Consider the following 23,221-nt stretch of genomic DNA (forward strand, 5'->3'; position numbering starts at 1 on the left):
TGGCGAGGTGGCGGGCGCCTGTAGTCCCAGCTACTCGGGAGGCTGAGGCAGGAGAATGGCGTAGACCCGGGAGGTAGAGCTTGCAGTGAGCTGAGATCTGGCTACTGCACTCCAGCCCCGGCGACAGAGCCAGACTCCGTCTCAAAAACAAAACAAAACAAAAGTCAGCCTTGGAACCCAGTACCTGTGTGTAAGAGTTCCTCAGATTAGCCTCTTAAGTCTTTTATAACCGAGAGTAGAGTAAGGAGGAGAGGAGTAAGCCTGGTGGGTGGGACAAATGGCATCCCCTCCCTCCAAAAGAAAAAATTCACACTTTATATTACTTAAGGACCAATTACCATTCTTCCACTGGTCCCTGGTAATATCTGGATACCCCACACCTCTTTGGGGCAAAAATATACTCTCTAAGATTGGTGCTCGCTTAATTTTCACCCAACCTCTGAATTCACCTTTCTCTCTAATAGCCCTATTTATCCCAGGAAAGCTACCTAAATCATTAACCAAAAGCTTCAACCTGGACAGTCCTACCACAGAGGTATACAAATAGCCCACACTTACTTGAACAAGCCCTAGCATAAATCTAACCAAGTAATCTCCTGACGGGGGATAACTTCTAAAGTATGCCCACAACCTCCTCATCTGCTCTCCCTTCACAGGATGGAGGGTCACTAGGGCTGCCCAGGGAAAGGGAACCTAGAAGCCTGTCCTGCCAGCAAAAGGGTAAAAATTCTGGCCAGCCAGCCTCCTGACTTCCCTCTCTGTGCAAACTGATTGTGGGAATGGTAAAAATCACTGTAGTCTCTGCCCCTCCATGACCAACTTCTGACTTTACTTCTTGAATTTTCCTTTCTTGGAGCTACCTTTGTAGACTCTAAATCTTGTAAAAACTGCTTACCACCTTGCTGAAAATACCTCATACACTCGTGGATAAGTCATAACCTTAGTTAAGGCTTATTGGTTTCACCTGTGAGGTTACTTTTGGCAAAGTTCAAAAATCAGAAATATTGGCCGTTCTTATTACCTGGCTAAAGTTGGGTAATAAGAGACTTAAAGGTTTTGTTTTAAGAGCATTACTGTTAAAATGGGCTTAATTAAAAGCAGATATCCAAGCTTTACATATATTTAAAAGGTCTTTTTTTTTTTTCTCTTCTTGAATCTTATATTTTTTCTGGAAAAAAGAAGAAAAAAAAGGTTTTTTCTTCTCAGTCAACTGAATTGTTTTTCTCCATTTTGTCTTCTTGCCACTCTTGATGCACATGTGAGAGTACCCTAGATAATTTCTAACAGCTTGGGTCTCCTTGGGAAAAACAGAGGAGGTGCCACAGACCCCCTTTTGGGAAAAACCTCTGTTTTCCTCATGGAACCCCAGGAATTGTAAGTGGATAGATCCCTCTCAAAACCTGAGGCTCTGTTTTCTTTGCATTGTGTTACCTGGTGTTTTTAACTTTTGGGAGTAGCAGAAATTACTTCACATTATGAGAGAACTTTGGTAATAACTAGGTAGCTAATAGAATTTTATGGATGGCTAATGGCAGTTTTGGGGGGAATACTCAGCTCTTTGACGTTTGGATTAGAGAAGCATGCTCTCAGCCACCTGGAACATATGGAAATGTCCCCCCTCCTCCACTGAGAGATAAAACCTCTATAGGAAATGGGCTGATTCCCTCTTTCTTGGGATCCAGGATCCGGTATAAAATGGGACTCCTAATTTTGGGGATCTGTTTTTGCCTTCCAGGCGTGCCTGTTTATTAGGCACTGGAAACTGCATGCTTTCCCAGCCCTGTTTCTGGAAGAGCTCCACCCTGGAGCCAGTAATCCAATTAAGAAACTTAAAAACTGCTGGCAAATACAAAATCTTACAACTACTGAATCTTCTGTTTGTCCATGTATTTATATGTGTTGTGTGTGTGATGTTTATGTAACAAGAACTCTAATTGGTTTAAAAAAGAAGGACTTAAATATTGTCAGAAAAATAAAACTAATGCCTCTTAGTTCATGTAACTTAAATAATCTTTGGGAAATAACGACAGTTTTAAAGATTATTGGTAAAATAAAAATATCTTAAAAAATTTAGACATTTGGTCTAAATTATGCAAGTCAGATATTAGGTTTGCTAAATGTTTTAAGGTCATAAACTGTGTCTTTGGATTTTGAAAATTGTTTAGCCTGATTTACAGCTAGGTAAGGCTTGGGGACAGGTGGAGTTAGCCACACCCCTAGCTATGCTGGAAAGAATCAGATCTTATCTACACTTCTCTCTGGTGTCCTAGGCTCCAAACCTAGTACATAATTAAAATTGCTTACTAACCAGGCTTTTTACCAAAAGTTGCTAAGAGTTCTTTCTTTGGTCTGTATTTGTGTAAATATGTCATTGGTATGTTTTCCAAAATTATGGAATTCTGATATAACTTAGTGTATTAAGAATTAGAATTGTTATCTAAAATTGTTGCGTGCCACAGAGGTAACACATTTCCTTGTCAATTGTGTCTTTAACGGTGGGTGCCCTAAGACGTTTTGTCATCCACAATTGTTGTCTTATTTTAATCCTCTTTAAATGTTGGTTTTATAATCAGCTACAGAACTCTAATAGGTGTTCTTAAATGCAAGTTTCTGATAACTTTGGAGACTGTGACATTAGAATAAAGGAAAAAAACCTTTCAGGACTCTAATGGAGAGGTAAAATATTCATGAATATCAAACAGAACAGGAGTTAATGGAATGGATTGAACTAATAGAAGACTGAACTAATCCTTTTTGACTTTTTGACTTAAAATGTCACTAATCTTTGTTGTTTTTCAGAGCCAAAAAAAAAAAAACTTTTCTTTTGAGCTATTTACAGCTTTTAACAATTGAGTAAAATACTTCTGTGAAAAAACTTGGAGCCTATTTGATTCTCTCTACCTAATTTCTCTAGAATTTGGGAACTATTTGTGAGTATTCTAAACTTATGGTAATATAGTTATTTACGTAAGTGCAATAAGAATGGTGTTTTTTTGTTTTTTGTTTTTTTTTTTTTGTTTTTTTTTTTTGTTTTGGCAAGAGGATGCAGTCGGAGAAACTGGTTATTTTACCAAGGCTTTGACTGGAATGGCATGCTTTCCTTTAAGGAATCAAACCTGACTTGTAGAGCCAATCAAATCCCCTAGGGAAAAGTGGCCTCATACTTTGTCTACACACTCCCTATACAGATTTCCTAACCTGCGATGAGTCAAGAATGTCACTTTCTAACAGGCCCAGGAGCCCCAAGTTATTTTGGAATCTCAAGAGGAGAGAACATTTCCCAACTCACAGGTATTTGAGGGTACAAAATCATAGCTGGGCTTGGCTTTAAAAAAGTGTTATCTGAAATTCCTTAAGAAACAGAGTTCCATCAAAGCCAATTTGAAAAGCTTATGTGAAAAATAATTATTCTTGCTGTGCTATATGCAAGTAATCAGGTCAAGAATAATAAGACTGAAGTTTATTCTGCAAACAAATTAGTCCTGTCATATTGGTTTTCAACAAAAATGAGGACTAGAGACAGAAAAATTATGTTTCAAAAATTATAGTACCTACTGTTAGATTCTAGTCTAATAGTACCTACTATCAGATTATAGTCTCCTCAGTTGTTTCTAAGTTTTTGTCTGCATTTTATACTAACCCTGCTTATTCCCAAGAGCCAACCAGTGATATCTGGCTGCAGCTAAGAAGAAACAAAAGGGATTGGCCATCAAGCTCCAGATGATCCTCATTGAGTAATATCATCCTCTCACTATTCAAAAGATTCCTTTCTACATAGGACCCCTAGACTGCCATCAGTGAGGCAGGAAGGAGGCAAAATCCTGCCCCTGTCTGCCTTGGACTTGGATAGACACTGCTTTCACCAATCCTTGGAGTCACCCTCCTACCCTGTCAGCTAGCAAGAGACCAAGACCCAGAGAACCACCACTGCCCCTTTGTCAGTGGGAAGCAGTCACAGAAGACTGACTTCATCCATTTCTCCCAAAGATTTGCAGTCTTGGGCTGCTGAGGGGGGAAAGGTGACAGGCACGAGTGGGACAGGAGAGGGCTCTCCCCCATCCCCTAGGAATGTCTGGCAATGATCACATTGCCTGTCTGAAATGGATAAATTGGCAGCTGGCACCAGGTAGAGTCCATTTCCTGATGCTCCACACCTGTTGCAGTAAAGTGTTCATTGAATGCAGGCACCAGGGAGAAGCAACTTCCACGCCATGTGCATTAAGGGACAAAATGGCGGAATGTGACCTTCTGGGGCACACCGCAGGAAAAGGGAAGAAAGTCTCAGAGGGGCATGCGTACAACTTCCTAATCACACTGTGTGTACTCACCTCCCAAGGGTAAGGAGGGCACTGTGCATGCAGGCAGTCCACCTGAAGGGAAGAACCATGGGAAAGAAGACAGCCTGTAAAGTCCTAGGATCATTGTTAAACACTGCACTTGACTTTCATGTGCCCACTTGGGTCTCTTCCAAGTGTATTTTTCTTTCTTTCCTGTTCTAAAGCCTTTTAAAAGAAACTTCTATTCCTGCTTTGAAAGTTGCCTTGGTGTCTTTTTCTGCCTTGCGCCCCCCAGTCTAATTCTTTCTTCTGAGGAGGCAAGAATTGAGGTTGCTGCAGACCCATAAGGATTCACTGCTAGTAACTTGGATACTTCCACTGGTAACATATTTGGTACCATGAGACTTGGATATTTTCCACCCCTGATAGGACCACAGCATACAAAAGAAAAGTTGATAGGATTGTGTAAGTTGAAATGTTTAAACAGGCTTTATGCAAAGCCGTTGTGACTCCTTTGCCAAAATGTTTTATGAAAGTGGGTTTAGTATCTAACTGGGGGGCGTTTCTCCTGCTTAGTACTATAAAACTGAAGGTACGTAGATCCAGCCTTTGAGCTATGTTAACTGGAAATGCTAAATGGGAATGTGGAAGGAAAATAATCTTGGAACCCCAAAATCATTAAGCTAAAGGGAAAAGTGAAGCTGGGAACGGCTTAGAGCAAACCTGCCTCCCAATCTATTCAAAGTCATCCCTTTGCTCCCCGAGATAAGTGCATATCTGATTGCTTCCATTGGAAAGACTAATCAGAAACTCAAAAGAATGCAACCACTTGCCTCTTATCTACTGATGACCTGGAAGCCCCCTCCCCGCTTCAAGTTGTCCCCCCCTTTCTGGACTGAACCAATGTACATCTTACATATATTGATTGATGTGTCATGTCTCTGTAAAATGTATAAAACCAAGCTGTGCCCCAACCACCTTAGGCACGTGTAGTCAGGACTTCCTGGGGCTGTGTCATGGGCACGTGTCTTTAACTTTGGTAAAATAAACATTCCAAATTGCCCGAGAACCGTTTCAGATATTTGGAGTTCACAGGAACTAGTACGATTGCCGGAGCCCACAGAGTGTAGAGTAAAAGTTGGAGTGCTGGTTGAGACACATTCTCCATTTGACAGCCCTTTGTGGAGTGTTTACAGGGGTTTATGGCAAAAGCCTGTGAGTACCTCCCAACTATAGCTACAAGTTTCTGGACTAGAGAATTCCACCTAAGGGCATTTATTGCCTTGCTATGGGACATTAACTGAAGATAGCCCATTCTAATGAAATAATGATGCCTAAGAGTTCCATGGCGAGATGAAAATGGTTTACATCGACCAGGCTCGGTGGCTCAAGCCTGTAGTCCCAGCACTTTGGGAGGCTGAGACGGGCGGATCACGAGGTCAGGAGATCGAGACCATCCTGGCTAACATGGTGAAACCCTGTCTCTACTAAAAAATACAAAAAACTAGCCGGGCGAGGCGGCGGGCGCCTGTAGTCCCAGCTACTTGGGAGGCTGAGGCAGGAGAATGGCATAAACCCAGGAGGTGGAGCTTGCAGTGAGCTGAGATCTGGCCACTGCACTCCATCCAACCTGGGCGAAAGAGCCAGACTCCGTCTCAAAAAAAAAAAAAAAGAAAAGAAAAGAAAATGGTTTACATAAAATCTTGCTACCTGGGGAGTGTGAGGAGGAGATACTTACGGACAGTAAGCCTCTTCTTTTTCCCTAGGACTGACTCTGGAACTGCATGAGGAGCTGCTGGATTCAACAGTGACTGAGAAACATCTCTCACCTGATGCACAAAGACCTGCTTGGCTTGCAGATGGCAGCTCCAAGGTGAGCAAAAAGACATATTGTTTGGAAAGCTGCTCTGATTGAAGAAGAGTCAAGAAAACTTTTCTCTTTTGAGCTATTGATAGCTTACAATGATTGAGTAAAGTGTATTTTTTTTTGAGACTGGGTCTTGCTCTATTGCCCAGGCTGGAGTGCAGTAGTGAGATCTCAGCTCACTGCAACTTCTACTTCCCGGGTTCAAGCGATTCTCATGCCTCAGCCTCCTGAGTAGCTGGGATTACAGGCATCTGCCACCACACCTGGCTAAATTTTGTATTTCTAGTAGAGATGAGGTTTCACTATGTTGGCCAGGCTGGTCTCGAACTCCTGACCTCAAATGATTCCCCTGCCTTGGCTTCCAAGGTGCTGGGATTAAAGACATGAGCCACCATGCCTGGCTGAGTAAAGTGTATTTTTGTGAGCAATATTTACCCTTCTCTGTTTTAGTTATCCAAAACTTGAAAATTATTTGTGAGTATTCCTATTTTATGGCAACACAGTTATTTGCATAAGTTCAGTAGGAATCTGCTTTCTTACTGAACAGGACACAGTTAGAGACACTGGTCATTTTATTAAGGCTTGGTTGGAATAGCATATTTTGAGACATGACAGGACTGAGAAACTGAGGTTGACTTTGGAGCCAATATAAAGGCCCTTGGAAGGACTGGCGTGGTGCCTTTGTCTAAGTGGTTCCCTTACAAGGTTTCCCACCTGTGGTAAGTAAAGAATGTCACTTTCTAACAGGTCCAGGAAACTCAAGCTATCTTGGGACCTCAAGAAGAGGGTAATTTGCACAGGGATTCTAAGCACAGTGTAATGTCAAATCCTTGGCTCGGATTCTGGCCTCAAGACTTTTAAAACGTTGAATCCACAATTCCTTATAAAAGTTCCAGCAAAACAAACTTAAAAGGAACCTACAGAGTTGGTCATTTGCTACATTTTATGCAAATAACCAGGCCAAGTATTGTTGCGGGAATCAGGAGGATGAGAGAGACCTCAGAGTAAAGCAAGAGGATGTTTATTGAGTGCACTCAGACCCAGCGGACTTAACATCTGGAAAACTGGGCCCAGAACAAAGACAGCACTTGACTTTTGTACACACTTCATAAAAGGGGGTGGGCTAGCTTGAAGCAGGCTCACAGCAGCGTGAAAGCAGGGATACAGAGGCAGGACAAAGATAGTTAATCAAATTGTAACAGGTTCATAACTCAGGATTACACATGACCATTGCCAAACAACCTAGATGTCTGTTATCCAGGTTTAGCTCCAAAGAGCCTTACACTGGTTTATCTCATAACCTTCACTATGGTGCCCAGACAGCTGCAGTTCAGGCCTGCTCAGACTTTTCATGACCTTCACTGTACTTCTTAGTTAAAACAGAATACTTGAAGTTACTAGTTACCGAGAACAAGAATTTATAAACTCATACTATAAAAGAAAGGAAAATTTGTTTTTCTCCTCCTTATGTTGAGGGAGTTCTGGGAGAGTCTCCAGAGCACATTCCTTTGTGTCCTAGCTTCTCAGATAGTGTTTATCAAGACTTTTCCTGGGTCTGGGTCTTGCCTGCTACTGCCTTTGGGATGAGTCAGCCTAATACAGGAAAGCTTAATTCTCTTTCTTTTAATTTTATTTTTCTTTCTTTCTTTAATTTCCCACCTCAGTATAATGTGGTGAAAGTTTATTATGCAAATAAATTGGTCCTAATATAATTTATCCTTGATAGAGATGAGGAAACTGGAGAGAGAATATTTATTTATTTATTTATTTATTTATTTATTTATTTATTTATTTATTTATGGGATGGAGTCTTGCTCTGTTGGACAGGCTGAAGTGCTGTGGTGCAATCTTGGCTCACTGCAACCTCTGCCTCCCAGGTTCAAGCTACTGGAGAAAGAAAAATTTAGATTCTAGCCCTGACCATTCATTGTGTTTGAGTTTTTATTATTTGTCTACAACCTGGGCTAATCCTGGATTATTTCTTGGCTACAAGAAGTCTTTGAGAAAGAACCAGATTTTGGCTGGGTGTGGTGGCTCACGCCTGTAATCCCAGCACTTTGGGAAGCCGAGGCGGGCGGATCACATGAGATCATGAGTTTGAGACCAGCTTGCCCAACATGGTGAAAACCTGTCTCTACTAAAAATACAGAAATTAGCCAGGCATGGTGGCACATGCCTGTAATCCCAACTACTTGGGAGGCTGAGGTAGGAGAATCGCTTGAACCCAGGGGGCAGAGGTTGCAGTGAGCTGAGATCGTGTCATTGCACTCCAGCCTGTGCAACCAGAGCAAAACTCCGTCTCAAAACAAGCAAGCAAACAAAAACAGACCAAAAAACCCAGGTTTTAATATTCTTCATGATGCTTTTAGTTGGCTCCTTAATGGGATAAGTTCTTTTTCATTGTTCTGGCACACAAATTCTTATTTGATTGTAATCCTGTGTGCAAATTATTAATGTTATGTATTTCTCATTGTCTACTTCTTCTGAGGAAACCAAGGTCTTTGTATTCTGAAGACTAGAGATGATTCAGCAGAGCCTGTGAATCCCCCCATTTAGAATCCTGCTGGGCTGTTTTCTGTCGCCAGTGCACTGCTATTAAAACAATTCCATACCAAGCACCCTCCCTCAAGGCTCAGGGACCATCGTGGAAGAGGAGGGCACCTTAGGTTGTAAGAGTTGGATTAGGGGGGCGGAGTGTGGAGGCCACGGCAACTCCATCATGGAAGATAATCAGCCATGCTGGCTTCTGATTAACCACAGTTCCCAGAAGGCCTCTAAGATTTCCAGTTTATCTACTGTTCCTTGCCTAAGAGCAGGTGCCATAAATCCTGCCCTGAGGTCAGACAACGTGGATGTTATCATACTTCTGTTGTCTCATACATCCCTTCTGAATCACATATACTCCTCCTCTATGGTATATAAGCCCTGGGTAAGGGGGTGATGGGTGGATCCAAGGGGAATCCACCATGTAGTCTCACTACCCGACCCACAAACATGAAGCCACTTTTGCAAAAATTATAACAGAAAATTATGGCAGTGAAGGGAATCTGATCTGGCCAACTCGCATCTTGCCTTTTGACTTCAAGCTACCTTTAATTATTCCTGGGCTTGGGTCAAGCTAACTCTGGGAGACATTTATAGTTTAAGTGATAATAGCCTCTTCTCAAAACTCAGCTGTCTTTGTAAAGCTAATGAGAGACCACCAGGTTAGGAGGATAGAGAAGCCTGGTAGACAGAGACGATTGCCAGCCACTATTCTGGAGGGTACAAGATACGCAACTTCTCCAATTACTCCTGCAGATAGCATCACTATTGCAGAACCCAAGATTGGCCTTTGAGGTATCATTTCAGGGTTTTTTGCATGTCTAACACTGATAGCTCTACCTGGCCCCACTCACTGATGGCTCTACCTGAACCCACCAACCATTCCTGTGGTCCCACCCAGGGGCAATTCAGCATGCAGGAGAACCACTTCCCACAACCCTATTATTGCACCTACAACCAATCAGCGGCAAGCACCCATTGCCTAGCCACCCCAAATCCTTCCCCAAAGCTTAGCTTCCCTTCCCTTCCCTTCCCTTCCCTTACTTTCCCTTCCCTTTCTCCCTTCCCTTCCCTTCCTTTTTTTGAGATAGTCTTCCCCTGTCACCCAGGCTGGAGTGCAGTGGCATGATCTTGGCTCACTGCAACTTCCACCTTCTGGGTTTAAGTGATTCTCCTGCTTCAGCCTCCCCAGTAGCTGGAATTACAGGCGCACGCCACCACGCCTGGCTATTTTTGTATTCTTAGTAGAGACAGGGTTTTATCATGTTGGCCAGGCTGGTCTCAAACTTCTGACCTCAAGTGATCTGCCCCCTTGGCCTCCTAAAGTGCTGGGATTACAGGTATGAGCCCCTGCGCCTGGCCCCAAACTATCTTTGAAAAATCCAACCCCCACATTCTCAGGGAGGCTGATTTAAGTAATAATAAAACACAGTCTTCTGCTCAGCAGGCTCTATGTGTGTAAAACTCTCTATTGCAATTCCCCTGCCTCGATTAATTGGCTCTACCTGGGCAGCAGGCAAAATAAACCCACTGGGTGGTTACAGACATGGTTTCTCTTCATGAGTTCCTATTAAATGTTTCTTTCTGAGAAATTGGATTTGGCAACCTGTTTCTTCTGCCTCTCAGCTTCCTTGGATTTTGGGGTAGGTTTGCATAGACCTGCCCACTGCAGAACAATGGCTCAATAAGGTCCTGCACTAGTAATTAAGTTTTCCAGAAATTAAATGTTCTTCCTTATCTTCCTATGTCTCAGTCCCCTTGATGAAGCACTTTCAGAGGGCAGTCCTGTATGCACAGAACTGTCAAGGCAGATGGCAGAGAGGAAGTAATCTCTTCTTCCCAGGCTTTGGAAGGGGGCTTGCTGGCGTGGGTATACTATGTGAGGCTCCAGACCTACCAGATGGTTACAGTCTATGGGAAGTCCTGGAGGTCTCACCATGGACCAAAGGCACATGACATGCATTGGCAAGAAAAGCACCAGCTTCACTGTCAATGGTGGTCTCCTGGGTGGGCCAGGGCTCACTGTAGGAAAGTCCATCAGAACAGCTCACTGAGGGCAATAGAGATAAAAGGCACCAGAACAACAGAGGCCAGGTGCTGTGAAAGCACGCTTGTGCCACTCCAAATTCTCATGTTGAAACGCTAACCCCTAAGGTAGTGGCATTAGGACCAGGGGCCTTTGGGAGGTGATTAGGTCAAGGGAGTGGAGCCCTCAAGAATGGCATTAGAGGTCCCATAGAGAGACCCCCTCATCCTCTTTCTACCATGTGAGGCCACAGCAAGAAGGCACCATCTTTGAGCCAGAAAGTAGGCCTTCACCAAATCTGCCTTGATCTTGCCAGAACTGTGAGGCATACACTTGTGTGGGTTTTTGTGTTTTGTTTTGTTTTGTTTTGGGACAGAGTCTCACTCTGTCACCAGGCTAGAGGATAATGTTGTGATCTCGGATCACTGTAACCTCCACCTCCCAGGTTCAAGTGATTCTTCTGCCTCAGCCTCCTGAGTAGCTGGGATTACAGATGCCTGCCACCATGCCCAGCTAATTTTTGTATTTTTAGTAGAGACAGGGTTTCACCATGTTGGCCAGGCTGGTCTCGAACTCCTGACCTCAGGTGATCCACCTGCCTTGGCCTCCCAAAGTGGTGGGATTACAGGCATGAGCCACCGTGCCTGGCCCACTTGTGTTGTTTATAAGGCTACAGTATTCTGTCATAGCAGCCCACAGCGACTAAGACACCTGGGGTCAGTGCTTAACTGTCAGAAGACAATGGGTGTAGTTATTGCAGGGAGCAGAAAGGTCAGAGTGGCAGCCAAATGGGCCCGACCTACAGAGTTTATGAAGATAGTTAATAGAATGTAGCACCCTTAGAGGCAAAATATATGTGGAGGCAACAAGGGTGCTACTCAGTTGGACCCATCAGAAGCAAACAAGGACAGATGACCTAGGAGATAAGGACAGAGACCCTATTAAAAAGTCACAACCTTTGCTCAGTTTCTGGACCTGAGCCAGTTTCCAGGCATGATCTGTTGACTAAAGAGAAGGCTGAGTGCTTGAGAGAAAGGACCACACAACACTACAGCAAGTGAACTTGATAACAATTTTCCCATTCCTTCCCCAAAGAGAACTACAGCCATTTGCATGGGCAATTTATATATTGGGGAGAGGGGAATATCCAAATATTTTAAGGACAGCTAGATATGGTTAGAGTTGACATTGATATCTAAAGACCCAAAATGTCATCACTGCCCCCCTTTTGAAGATGGGGTACACCAGAGACAGGTAATAGAGTCTTGGCAAGGACTGTCTTGCAGTGGGCTCACTGGGTCCAGGACCCTCACTCCCCGCATGGCCATGTCCCTGGTTCCCACGTTATAATTAAAGTGTAATTAAACTTGACAGTTGGTACTTCGAGTCTTGGCCTATGGGGTAAGAACAGTCATCGTGCGGAATGGCAAATGGAAGCCTCTGAAAGCACCCCCACCCCTGGCTAAGATAGTAAATGAGAAACAATATTGCATCTCCAGGTGGGGGGAGTGGTGGAAATCAGTTTTATTCTTTTTATTTTTTTATTTTTTTGGAGATGGAGTCTTGCTCTGTCACCAGAGCATGATCTGACGGTTTTATAAGTGCCTGGCTGGAGTGCAATGGTACGGTCTCGGCTCACTGCAACCTGCAACCTCTGCCTCCCAGGTTCAAGAGATTCTCCTGCTTCAGACTCCCGAGTAGCTGGGATTACAGGTGCCTGCCACCACGCCCAGCTAATTTTTGCATTTTTAGTAGAGACGGGTCTCACCATGTTGGACCAGGCTGGTCCCCAACTCCTGACCTCAGGCAATCCACCTGCCTCAGCCTCCCAAAGTGCTGGGATTACAGGCATGAGCCACCACGCCCAGCCCTCAGTTTTACTCTTAAAGAGCTGCAGGATGGGGGTGGTGGTCTTCGATATGTCTCTCTTTAATTACCAGGCTGGCTTCTGCAGAAACAGAAGACTCCCAGAGGAAGACAGTGAACTTCAGCAAGTCGCACCAAGGAGAATCCACAGCGGCAGCTGCCCTGCCAGGCACAGGATCTCAGTCAAGGCGGGTCAACACAGCCTCAGGTGTGTGTTCTGCCCCACTGAGATGGCGAATGCATTCTTTTCTATTATGAGGAAAGAGCATCAGAAAGAGCCTGCATTCGCATAGGATGAATAACAGTGGACCCTGGCTTTGCCTCAGGGTCACGTGGTAATAACCCATGTGTTCTATGCCCTAAGGAAGCCCAGAGAGAGCTGGACAAGCTGGACATCCCAAAGAGCATGACACTGGCCCACCACAATGATTACATCGCACTGGTTGGGTGCTAACCAAGGAGTGGCTAACACACTGGGAGTCTTGGTAAGATGCCTGAGTGCCTGCAGCTGGCAGACAAACGCTACGAACATTCTGGGAACTGCCACTAATAACACTCTTGCTGGGGAGGTCCCATAACCAGGAGCATATGGAACCTCCCGTCCACAGCAAAGAGCCAATTATTGTATCTTGCATCTCCCCAGACCAAGAGAGACAGAAAATGCCAGTACACCTTCTGCAGGCAGCACATCCCACACCCGTGAAGACCATTGCAGTCTATGTACCATTGATACGAGAAGCTATGGCCTTCACTGAGCCTACAGCAGGTCGAGGCTGCAGTGCGGGCAGCCCTGTGACTCAGGCCCTGCAGCTGGTCAGACCCTGTGTTATGAGAGGTATCAGACGTGGGAAAGCAATGCTGTGTGTTTATGGCAAGCCCCTATGCCAGAATCGCAGTGCAGGCCCCTGGGATGCGGGAACAAAGCCATGCCATCTGCGGGAGAGGATTCTGCAAAACATTCTGAAAAGTCCCTGCCGATGTGCTCCTGGGGTCTGGGGTGATGGAATACCTGATATACCTGACTGTGCATGTGGGCCTGCTCAGATGAGCTGGATTCTGTCACGCCCCTGGGTCATGAGGTTGGGGACTCAGAAATAACCCATTACAGGTGGGAGGGTGTGTGTGGCAGCAGCAGAAGCAGGAGTAGGAGGCCAAGCAGCGGCAGTCGCCCAGTACCCTGCCACGCTCCACAGCAGTCCTCAGAGCCCCAGTGGAGGAACCTTCCGGTGAACTGAGGAGGCAGGGACAAGCCTGGCCTTAGTTCATGGAGGTGTCTGCTCTGCCTGTTGGACCAGCCCAAATCGCCCGGCTGCCATACTCCAGCCTCACCAGGCTGCCCTTTCAAGAGCGTGATATGTTTTGGCTTTGTGTCCCCACCCAAATCTCATCCTGAACTGTGATCCCCAAGTGAGGAGGGTGAGACCTGGTGGGAAGTGATTGGATCACGGGGGCGGTTTCCCCCATGCTGTTCTGGTGATAGTGAGGGAGTTCTCATGAGATCTGATGGTTTTATAAGTGCCTGGCAATTCCCCTGCTTGCACTTGTCTCTCTCACTCACCACCACGTAAGACGAGCCTGCTTCCCCTTCCACCATGATTGTAAGTTTCCTGAGGCGTCACAGCCATGCAGAACTGTGAGTCAATGAAACCTCTTTTCTTTATAAATTAGCCAGTCTTGGGTAGTATCTTTATAGCAATGTGAGAACGGACTAACACAGAGGGTGATGAAGGAACGTTTTCCCAGTGGTCATCCCCTCTGTGTAAGTGGCTGTGAGGTTAGAAGATCTCTGAACTCATGGGCAATGGCCAATGACTTTGCCAGTGGAGCCCAGAATGGGAGCGATGTGGAGAGTGGGGATGGGCAGTCAGGGCTGAGGCATAGGGTAGACATGGAGGAGTGAGCAGGAGATGCAAAGATCTGTGTGTAGCAGGCAGCTGCTCCCAGAAAGCACCTGCCACAGAGGAGGCCTGAACAACCCCTAGGGAAGGTCAGGCATGGCTGTCTGGGCCAAGCGTGATGGACTGGTTCTCTCTCTTCATGGGGGCCCAAGGCTGCCGTCCTCTCTCCCTGTGCCATCCTCTGCTGCCTCTTTTCCATGGCCCTTGACCCCAAGGGAACTTCCTGATGAGCCTCCCGCCTGCTAGGCTCCGAATCTGTGTCTGTTTGCTGGGGATCCGCCTGCTGCACTGCCACCCTTCCAGAGTATAGAAACCAGAAGTAACTGAGCAGTGCTGACGTCATATGGCCATCCCAAGGTCAAGCTTCTTCCCCTCACGTGTGAAGTTCATTCTTTCCCTCCCACCTGAAGTTCCCACCAGTCCTGCCTGAAGTGCTACGGCTGCCCTGGTGATATAGGTGGTCTCTCCATTGTGGGTGGTGCCCAGTGGTCCTCAGTGGGTCTGAACAGGCCCTTTCTGGACTGAAGACCTATGAAATGGAAAGACAAGTCATTTACTTCTCCTGCCCATTCACTATGAAATGTGGGAGCAGAGAAAATAGCAACCAGCCCCATTCAGAGAGGGGCAGGGTGGCAAGCACGTGGCAATCGTGAAGTGCAGCCAGCCTGAGGTCCCCGTGTGGTGGAGGATGCTCCTTGATGTGGCCCCAGCTCTCCTCCCTAGGCAGGCCCCAGTCCATGTTCTCAGTGGCAATGGCTGGCCTTCCTTTGCTCTGTCCCCTGGGCCACCTGCATCCCAGGCACTGGAGAGTCCCCACTTTCTCAGTCTCTCTGCCACTCCTCAAAGACGGGGAGCCCCGAGTTATTCTTAAGTTCTCAAACAATCACAAATACAATCTGTGAATTCACCCACTGGAGAAAATGTATTTGTAACCCCCACATCAGTACTCGGAGCACTCCAGGTCACTGGACACACACAGGGAGGGGGAAAGTTTGAGACACGGGATGCACATGTTCCAGCTGAGGTTGGACACCATGACGTTCTGCCTTCTTATTCCAGCTCATCCTGTAAACATGGGTTTTCCATGATCTCTGTAGTGACATTCTTTTTTTTTTCTTTTTGGTGGTTTTGCTAAGTTGGCCCAAGCATAGTGGTGAAGTGGTCCTAAGCACAGGGAAGCTGGCTGCTGTGCACCAGACAGAGAAAAAAGGCATCTTAGAGAAAGCTTCAATGTTAATGAGTCAACAATATTACACAGGTGTCTTTAAACAGAAACACACATAAAACAAGATCGGGTGTGGATTGATGAAAATTTAGTGACCAGAGCTCTCAGGAGCCTTAAACCTGTCTTTCTCCTAGGAGAATGACTCATTCATCTCTAATTCCATGTTTACAGTGGCTTTTCAGAACATGAACTGCTGCAGATAATGATAATTGATGGTTTTCTTCTAGGTTTATAGGTTCTTGGGTGTTACCATCCTCTTAAAAATGTTGTTTGTTCAGCTTCTTCTGAAATTATGGAGTGAGATGATGGCAGGCCTCTCGAGGCGACAGAGCTTACATGGGAACGCCATACCCTTTATCTGTTTCTCCCAAGCCATCGTGTTCACCTGACATGATTCACTTCTGTCCACTCAGACACTGTAATATTATTTTATATATAAAAAAATATAAAAAATGTGGACAAAACCCATATATATGTATATACATATATGTATATGTATACATAATATATACACGTATGGCTTACATAGATGCATATATGTATGTACATATATATGGGGTTTGTCCACAGTTCCTGGGTTATAACTCCCACAGCCCTTGTTACAACAAACAGTCTCTCTCCCTGACCTTCTGCCCTCTTTCTGCCTGCTTTGGGCAGGTGGAGCCCTAATCTGCTGTGGGTCATAAGCCCCTCATTCCAGAGGGGGTCCTGTCCCACACCCTGGAGGAGGGAATGCTGCCCAGAAAAGCCAAGAAGAATGTGACCAGACAGCCTCGCCGGGTTTAGACCGTATCCCTTTGGGCCAGTCACATTTCTACATGGTTGTCAATCACGCCCACCCCGTGAGTCTCCATGAAAGGCCCAAGAGGACAGGACTCTTCAGGATGGCTGAACACTGACCACGCGGAGGTTCCTGGAGGGTGGCCCCTGGGGAGGGCATGGCAGCTCCGCACCCCTTCCCCCATACTTGGCCCTACATTTCTTCATCTGTGTCTTTTGCAATGTCCTTAATAACAAACTGGTAAACACAGGTGTTCCCTGAGTTGTATGAGTTGCTGAGCAAATTAATCAAACCTATTTGGTCAGAAGTTCCAGAGGACCCTGATTTATAGCCATTTGGTCAGAAGTTCCAGAGGCCCAGGCTTGCAACTGGTGTCTGCGTTGGGAGAGGGGCAGTCTTGGGGACGGAGCCCTCATCCTGTGGGATACGAGCTCTCTCCAGGTAGGCAGAGTCAGGATGGAATTACAGGACACCCAGCCAGTGTCTGCTGTAGCGCTGACTGCTTGCTTGCTGGTGGGGATAAATCTCCACATATTTTGGGGTCACAGAAGCCTTCTGTGTTGATTGTTGTAGTTGTGTGAGAGCAGAGAAAAAATGATTTGAGTTTTTTCTTAAGAGGTGTGGTGGAAGTGGACGTGCGGCTGTGCCTTGATTTCCCTCTTGAAGATGCTGAGCTTTCGTGGCAGCTGTTGCTTCAGGCATCTTTCCATTTTACTGTTTTGCTGTTGGTATTTGAGGAGCTTCTGTCTAGTCCTGCACGTTCCTGAACTGAACTCTCCATTCCCTTTCATCCTGGCTTATAAACCACATAATTACTTTCTGTGTGCCTCATTTCCTTATAATATCTTTCTAACACAATCCAAAGGCAACCAACACTCGTTACTAGTAACACCGTTTCCAGGCCCCTCCTCCGGAGCTGCGATTTGTTAGGTGTGAGGTCGGCTTCCCACAGCGTCACAGGCACAGTGTTGCACACGAGCCACCACTCTGCCCACCAAGCACCACCCCTGCCTCCCCATGGCCGTCCTGTCACATTGGTTACCCAGTTACTGGGGGGCTACTGGGCTGGGGGACTCTGCCTCACACTGCCACGCCTGGACCAGGCTCACTGAGCAGCCAACGTGTTGGACGTTGCCAGTCCCCATGGCCGAGGGGAAAGGGCTCTGCCACATGACCCATGCCCAGCCCAGAAGGTTCACGTGTCAAAATGTTGGCCAACATAGTAGGAGGCTGGGAGCAGAATTGCTGCAGGAGCCTAGAAGGGGCGAGAATTGGAAATACTTGACACAAAGCATTAGTGACTGTTACAGAGGACGACAGAGATGGAGCATTCTTAGAGGACTTGAGGGGACAGGCCTGCTTGATCTATGCCGCAGGGTGAGGGAGACTGAGCCCCACAGCACGGGCCAGCGAGGTGGTCTGGAGGGCAAACACCGTCCCTCTGTCCTGCCCTGCCTCACTCCGCTGCGCAGGGTGGTGTCTGGATGGTGGTAACTCTCAGCTCACGGGCTGCAGCAAGCCTTGGCATGGACACGGTCATTGACCTGAGAGGCCTCAGCGTTCCCTCCAGCACCCCGCTCCAATGATCCCAATTCAGGCGCGAGTCCTGGATTTCGGCTCCAGTGTAGCTGGGGAGCCCTGGACGTGCTCAGCCCGGCCTGCTTCCCACGCTTCGCTTGCAAACGGCTGGGGAGGCTTCGGAAGAGAGCTGGATCTTTGCTGCAGGGTGACAGCAGTGCCATCAACTTGCCGCCGAGTTGAAGGCCCTCCAGGAGTTCCCTATCCTAACCGAATCCCACCCCAGCTCCTCTGAGTCATTGGCACTGGGTGATTTTCTTGCATTTCGTATAATTTGGAGGCACGGATTTATCATTTCCCCCTCTCAGCAGTCTGGAGACATTCATTTTTTTTTTTTTTTTCTTTTCATACTGCAGTTTCTAAAAATAACGTTGGTAACTTCAATTTCTTACTCATTTCTCTCCTCCTTCAGTATGAGGCGAGGGGATTTATAGAGGCCTGCTGCTGAGGGGACCCCAGGGGACAGAGCATCCGTGGCTTGTTCCTCTCACAAGGTCCACCCTCCTGCCTCATCCCGGCGGCATGCATGTGATCACCTGGGAACAGTCCAGGCGGGGCTCGTGCCCTCCTGCAATGCCACCAGGCACAACCAGCATCCTCAGGGCTCTGATCAGGCCCTGATCCCGGGGGCTGCGCTGTGCGAAGTCACATGGCCTGTCAGGGTGTCAGTGGCTTCGTTTGTCTGGAAAGTAGAGAAACTGGCGATCTTCGTCCTTAGAACAGGAGGCTGGACAAGTGGCTGTGTAACACAACAGCATTATTTGGGTGTGATGGTATGATGCAATAATTTGCTTAAAAACACATGACAAAGCTGGGCATGGTGGCTCATGCCTGTAATCCCAGCACTTTGGGAGGCCAAGGTGGGCAGATTACTTGAGGCCAGCAGTTCGAGACCAGCCTGGCCAACATCGTGAAACCAACATCGTGAAACCCCATGTCAGGCCGGGCGCGGTGGCTCAAGCCTGTAATCCCAGCACTTTGGGAGGCCGAGATGGGCAGATTACTTGAGGCCAGGAGTTCGAGACCAACCTGGCCAACATCATGAAACCAACATCGTGAAACCCCATGTCTACAAAAATTAGCCAGACATGGCGGTGTGAGCCTGTAATTCCAGCGGCTCGGGAGGCTGAGGCAGGAGCATCTCTTGAACCTGGGAGGCAAATGTTGCAGTGAGCCGAGATGGTGCCGCTGCACTCCAGCCTGGCTGACAGAGTGAGATACTGGCTCAAAAAAAAAAAAAAAAAGCAAACCATATGAGATAAAATGACGGCTTCCATGAGGGGCTAGATTTGAGGCAGGAAAGGCAGGCTGTTGATAACTGTCGAGGCTGGGGATGGGATGTGGAGCTTATTAAGCTATTTTTATGTACCCATGAGAACTCCCATAGTAAGAAAACGTGAAAAGAAAATCATAAAACGAAATCACAAGGAAGGCTGGCTTGTTGCAGCCTTTTTTGGGTTGGAGTTGGGGGAGCCTGGGCTTCCCAGCAAGCTCGAGGAAAGGACGAAGGTCGGGCTTGTGGCCTGGGTCCTGGCCTGAGTGTGGACTCTAGTGAGGCTTGGTTGCCACCTGTGAGCCGTGGACGTGGCGGCTGGGTCCTGACCCTGGTCAGCCACAGCATGGCATTGGCGCTGAAGCAGGTCATCCTCTGTGAGGCTGTTTCCCCACTTTTTACTAAAAGGCGGGGACAGCGAGGCCTCACAAGAAGTGCTGGGAGGAGTGGCTGGTGGATGGGTGGGGAGAGGGTGCTCCATGAATGTCCTCTTGCCCCCATCCTCCCTCCTCAGCCAGCCCCTGTCCCCGGAGCCCCCACTCCTGCCCTCCCCTTCTATCCTAAAGCCCAGGCTGGCTCTGGATACATTTGATTTCTGGTTCCTCATCAAATGTGACAAGCGAAGCCAGAGGACACTCTGTCACCCAGGACTGAGTGCAGCGCCAGGAGGGGCTTGCCGGGTGTGGTGGAGGGGGCAGTGTGGCCCAGCTGGGGCAGGGTGGGGCACGGGGCCAGGATCTCCCGAGCTCTGGATATTTGAGCTGCGGACCGGACAGGATCCGCTCCTCCACGGGGAAGGCCTCAGTGAGCCGGGGCTGGGGGGCCCTCTTGTGGCAACAGAGGGCCTGGGTTCTATGTACCAAAGCAAAACCAGAACCCGGGAGCGGCCTTTCACCAGCCCAGGCAGACGCAGCTTGCCGGTCCCCTGAGGCCACCAGCCCAGCAGGCTTCAGGGAGCCTGGATCTGCAGGTGGTGGCCAAGGCCGCGGTACAGCCCACCCAGCGTCCACCCTGCGGTCCGCCGTGATGGCCAAGGTCCTGGAGTACTGATGAGAGGTGCCCGCCCAGGTGCCAAAAGGAGCTTCTGCAGATACTGTTCCTGGCTATTGCAGGGCTCCTGGCAATCAAAGCACAGGTGAGTGCAGACACAGGCTGCCTTTACGAAAGGCACAGAGCCGTGGCCAGAACCCCTCGGTCTGGTCTCCACGGCCGCTTTTGGGGCCTTAGTTTCCTTATCTGTCACGTGGCCTCTGAAGCTGCTGTCAGCTCTAAATTGTGATTATTGGCCCAAAGTTGAACCCGTTACTGTTCTCTGAGAAGTGGCTTTCCTTCTGGTCCTCCTATATTTCTGTCTCTTCTCACTTACTACAATTTTCCATCAGCACCTCCCTCCAACCCCTTCAGTGCCCATTGTCAGAGTCACACCCTAGGGCTCATCATTGGCCACGCCCGCCCTGTCTCCAGAACCTCGGCTCCCAGGACCTCACCCACCTCCCATCTGTCCAGATCCACCCCCAGCGAGCCTTCCAGCCACAGGGCCCACTGATTCCCCACTCGCGCCATCATCCACCTCTTCACCTGCCCGAGACCAGGCTTGGGTTTCCTGGGTCACCAGCCTTGCCTCTGCTTTCACGGTCCTGTCCCTTGTCTCTACAGCCTGACTAGTATGGAAAACCCTGATCCTGGTGAAATCGGCGAAATCAGCAACCCTCTGTGGCCTGTGCTCCTGAACTTCCTTCCTGGACCTCCTCCAGGGTCTGGAATGGCCTTCCCTAGATCTGCAGGGTTCACTCCATCACACCCTTATCCCGTCCACAATCCTACAGCCCCCACTCCTGCCCCCAAACTGTCTACTGTTCCTTTGTTAGTCATCTATTGCTCCCCCCAGATGACTCCAGGGGACCGATTTGGCTTTCCCGGTTTATTACTGTGTCTCTGCGCTTATTCTCAGGGCTTGGCGATACGAGTGTGCTGAAGGAACGGACGAGCAAATGAATGCCGCTCTTCTACCATCAGGTTTGGAATCACGGCTCTGGATTTGGGTAAATTTTACAACACCAGGTACCGGAGAGGTGTCTTTACGGGGCTGGCTGCAGAGTGGGCCGTTCTGAAGGCAGAGCTTCTAGAGCTGGTGACCTTGCTGTCCCTAAGGCTGTGGTAGGATGCGGGGCTCACACAGAGTGGCTGCAGCAACTCTTGGGAAAATGTGCTCAAAATACAACTGTCCCAGGAAGAAACAGCCCTGGAACAGACTGTTTACATTCTTTCTGGTACTCGCCTTGACTTTTAAAATAACTTAATTACTTCTGATTTTAAAGATAAGACAGGTTCCTGTAAAACAAGTAGACGATGCAGAAAGATGATGCATCCTCCAGGTTCAGCCAGAGCAACAGAACCAGTCGGAGATCACACACACACACACACATGCACACACACACCAACGCATGCACACACACACACATACACCTATGCATGCACACACACGCATGCACACATGGATGCACACACATGCACACACACGTGCACATGGACGCATACAGGCACACATGCACACACACGCACACACATGCATGGACACAAATGCACACAGGCACCCACGCGCACACACACATGCACATGTGCACACACAGATTCATTTCAAGGAACTGGCTTATGCAACTGTGGGGGCTGGCTAGGCAAGTCTGAAATCCAGAGCAGGCACCAGGCTGGAAACTCTCAGGCCGGAGCTGAGGCTGAGTCCACCAGTGGAATTTCTCCTTCCTGAGGGAAGCCTCAGTTTTGCTCTCAGGCCCTTCAACTGACTGGACCAGGCCCACCCAAGTTATGGAGGATAAATCTCCTTTAGTTAAAGTTGATGGATTCACGGTGTTAAGCACATTTATGCAATGCCTTCGTGACGACACCCTAAGTCGTGTTCACTTGAATAACTGCGTCCTAAGGGCTGGCCATGAGGATGCACAAAACTAACCCTCACAGACGTGAACGGAGCTCAGAAGGTACTGACACATATTAGATAGAAAGAGACAAACGGCCCAGTAGGACAGTGGGCAAAGGCTGTAAAGAGGAGAGGCCCGGCGGAGGGGATCCACATGGCTCACCTGCAGAGAAGTGCTCAGCACGCCAGGTAAAGTCAGTTAAAACCCCCGGGGCCAGAATGCTGTTTCCTCAAAAGAGCTGTTTCCGGAGTGCTGGTGACAGTTGATTTCCTGCCCGGGAGAGCGGTTGCACGGGTGTGCAGTCACAGTTAGTTATTAAACTGTGTGTGGAGGCTCTCAGGACCCTGGGGGCAGGCTCTGCGTTCTCAGTGAGTAGGGGGACCACAGTGCTGGCATTGGACCCTCGGGGTCTGACCACACAGACCGTGGAGGCGTCCTGCAGCCTCACCCTCCTGAGCAGGCTGCCTGCCTCTCAGGTATCCACCAAAGTACCCCGTGCTTGTGACACGGAGCCCTCAAGTCACACTGGTGATTGCTGCTGCTGTCCAAATCCGCCAGCCAGGCCAGAGACACCTTTGGCAAAGGCACATCTGGGCCAGGATGATTGGCAAGTTTCAGGCCATAAGCTTATTTTGCCTCAAAGCAGTCATATTAGTCTAAGGCAGTCCGTCTGAATTCCAGGGAATTCCTGCAGACTCACACACACGTGAGTGCCTCAGAGCCCTAGGGGAGCCATCTGCTGCTATCAGGAAGTCATCCATCAAATACCCAAAGAGAAGACAAGGAGAAAGGATGACTAGGCCAAGGCTAGGGAGGCCTCTGGATTGAAAAGGCAAGAGGAAAATGCAGGCGTAGATATAAATAGGGCAGCAAGCTTGATGCAGGTAAGAGGAAACGCATGCGTAGGTATAAACAGGGCGGCAGGCTTGATGCAGGTAAGAGGAAAATGC

The 23,221-nt window shown here is 48.0% G+C and overlaps 1 long non-coding RNA gene across 1 annotated transcript in view; it reads left to right on the forward strand.

Annotated features, from left to right (window-relative positions):
• Positions 1-14,095, forward strand: part of LOC111524427 — a 29,964-nt gene extending 15,869 nt beyond the window's left edge. Inside the window, exon 2 of the long non-coding RNA XR_002725785.1 lies at positions 12,655-14,095. This is a non-coding gene — a long non-coding RNA (uncharacterized LOC111524427). The remainder of the gene's footprint in view (positions 1-12,654) is intronic.
• The last annotated feature ends 9,126 nt before the right edge of the window (positions 14,096-23,221 follow it).

This window comes from Piliocolobus tephrosceles, chromosome 19, assembly GCF_002776525.5.
Source record: "Piliocolobus tephrosceles isolate RC106 chromosome 19, ASM277652v3, whole genome shotgun sequence".
Taxonomy (NCBI): Eukaryota; Metazoa; Chordata; class Mammalia; order Primates; family Cercopithecidae; genus Piliocolobus; species Piliocolobus tephrosceles.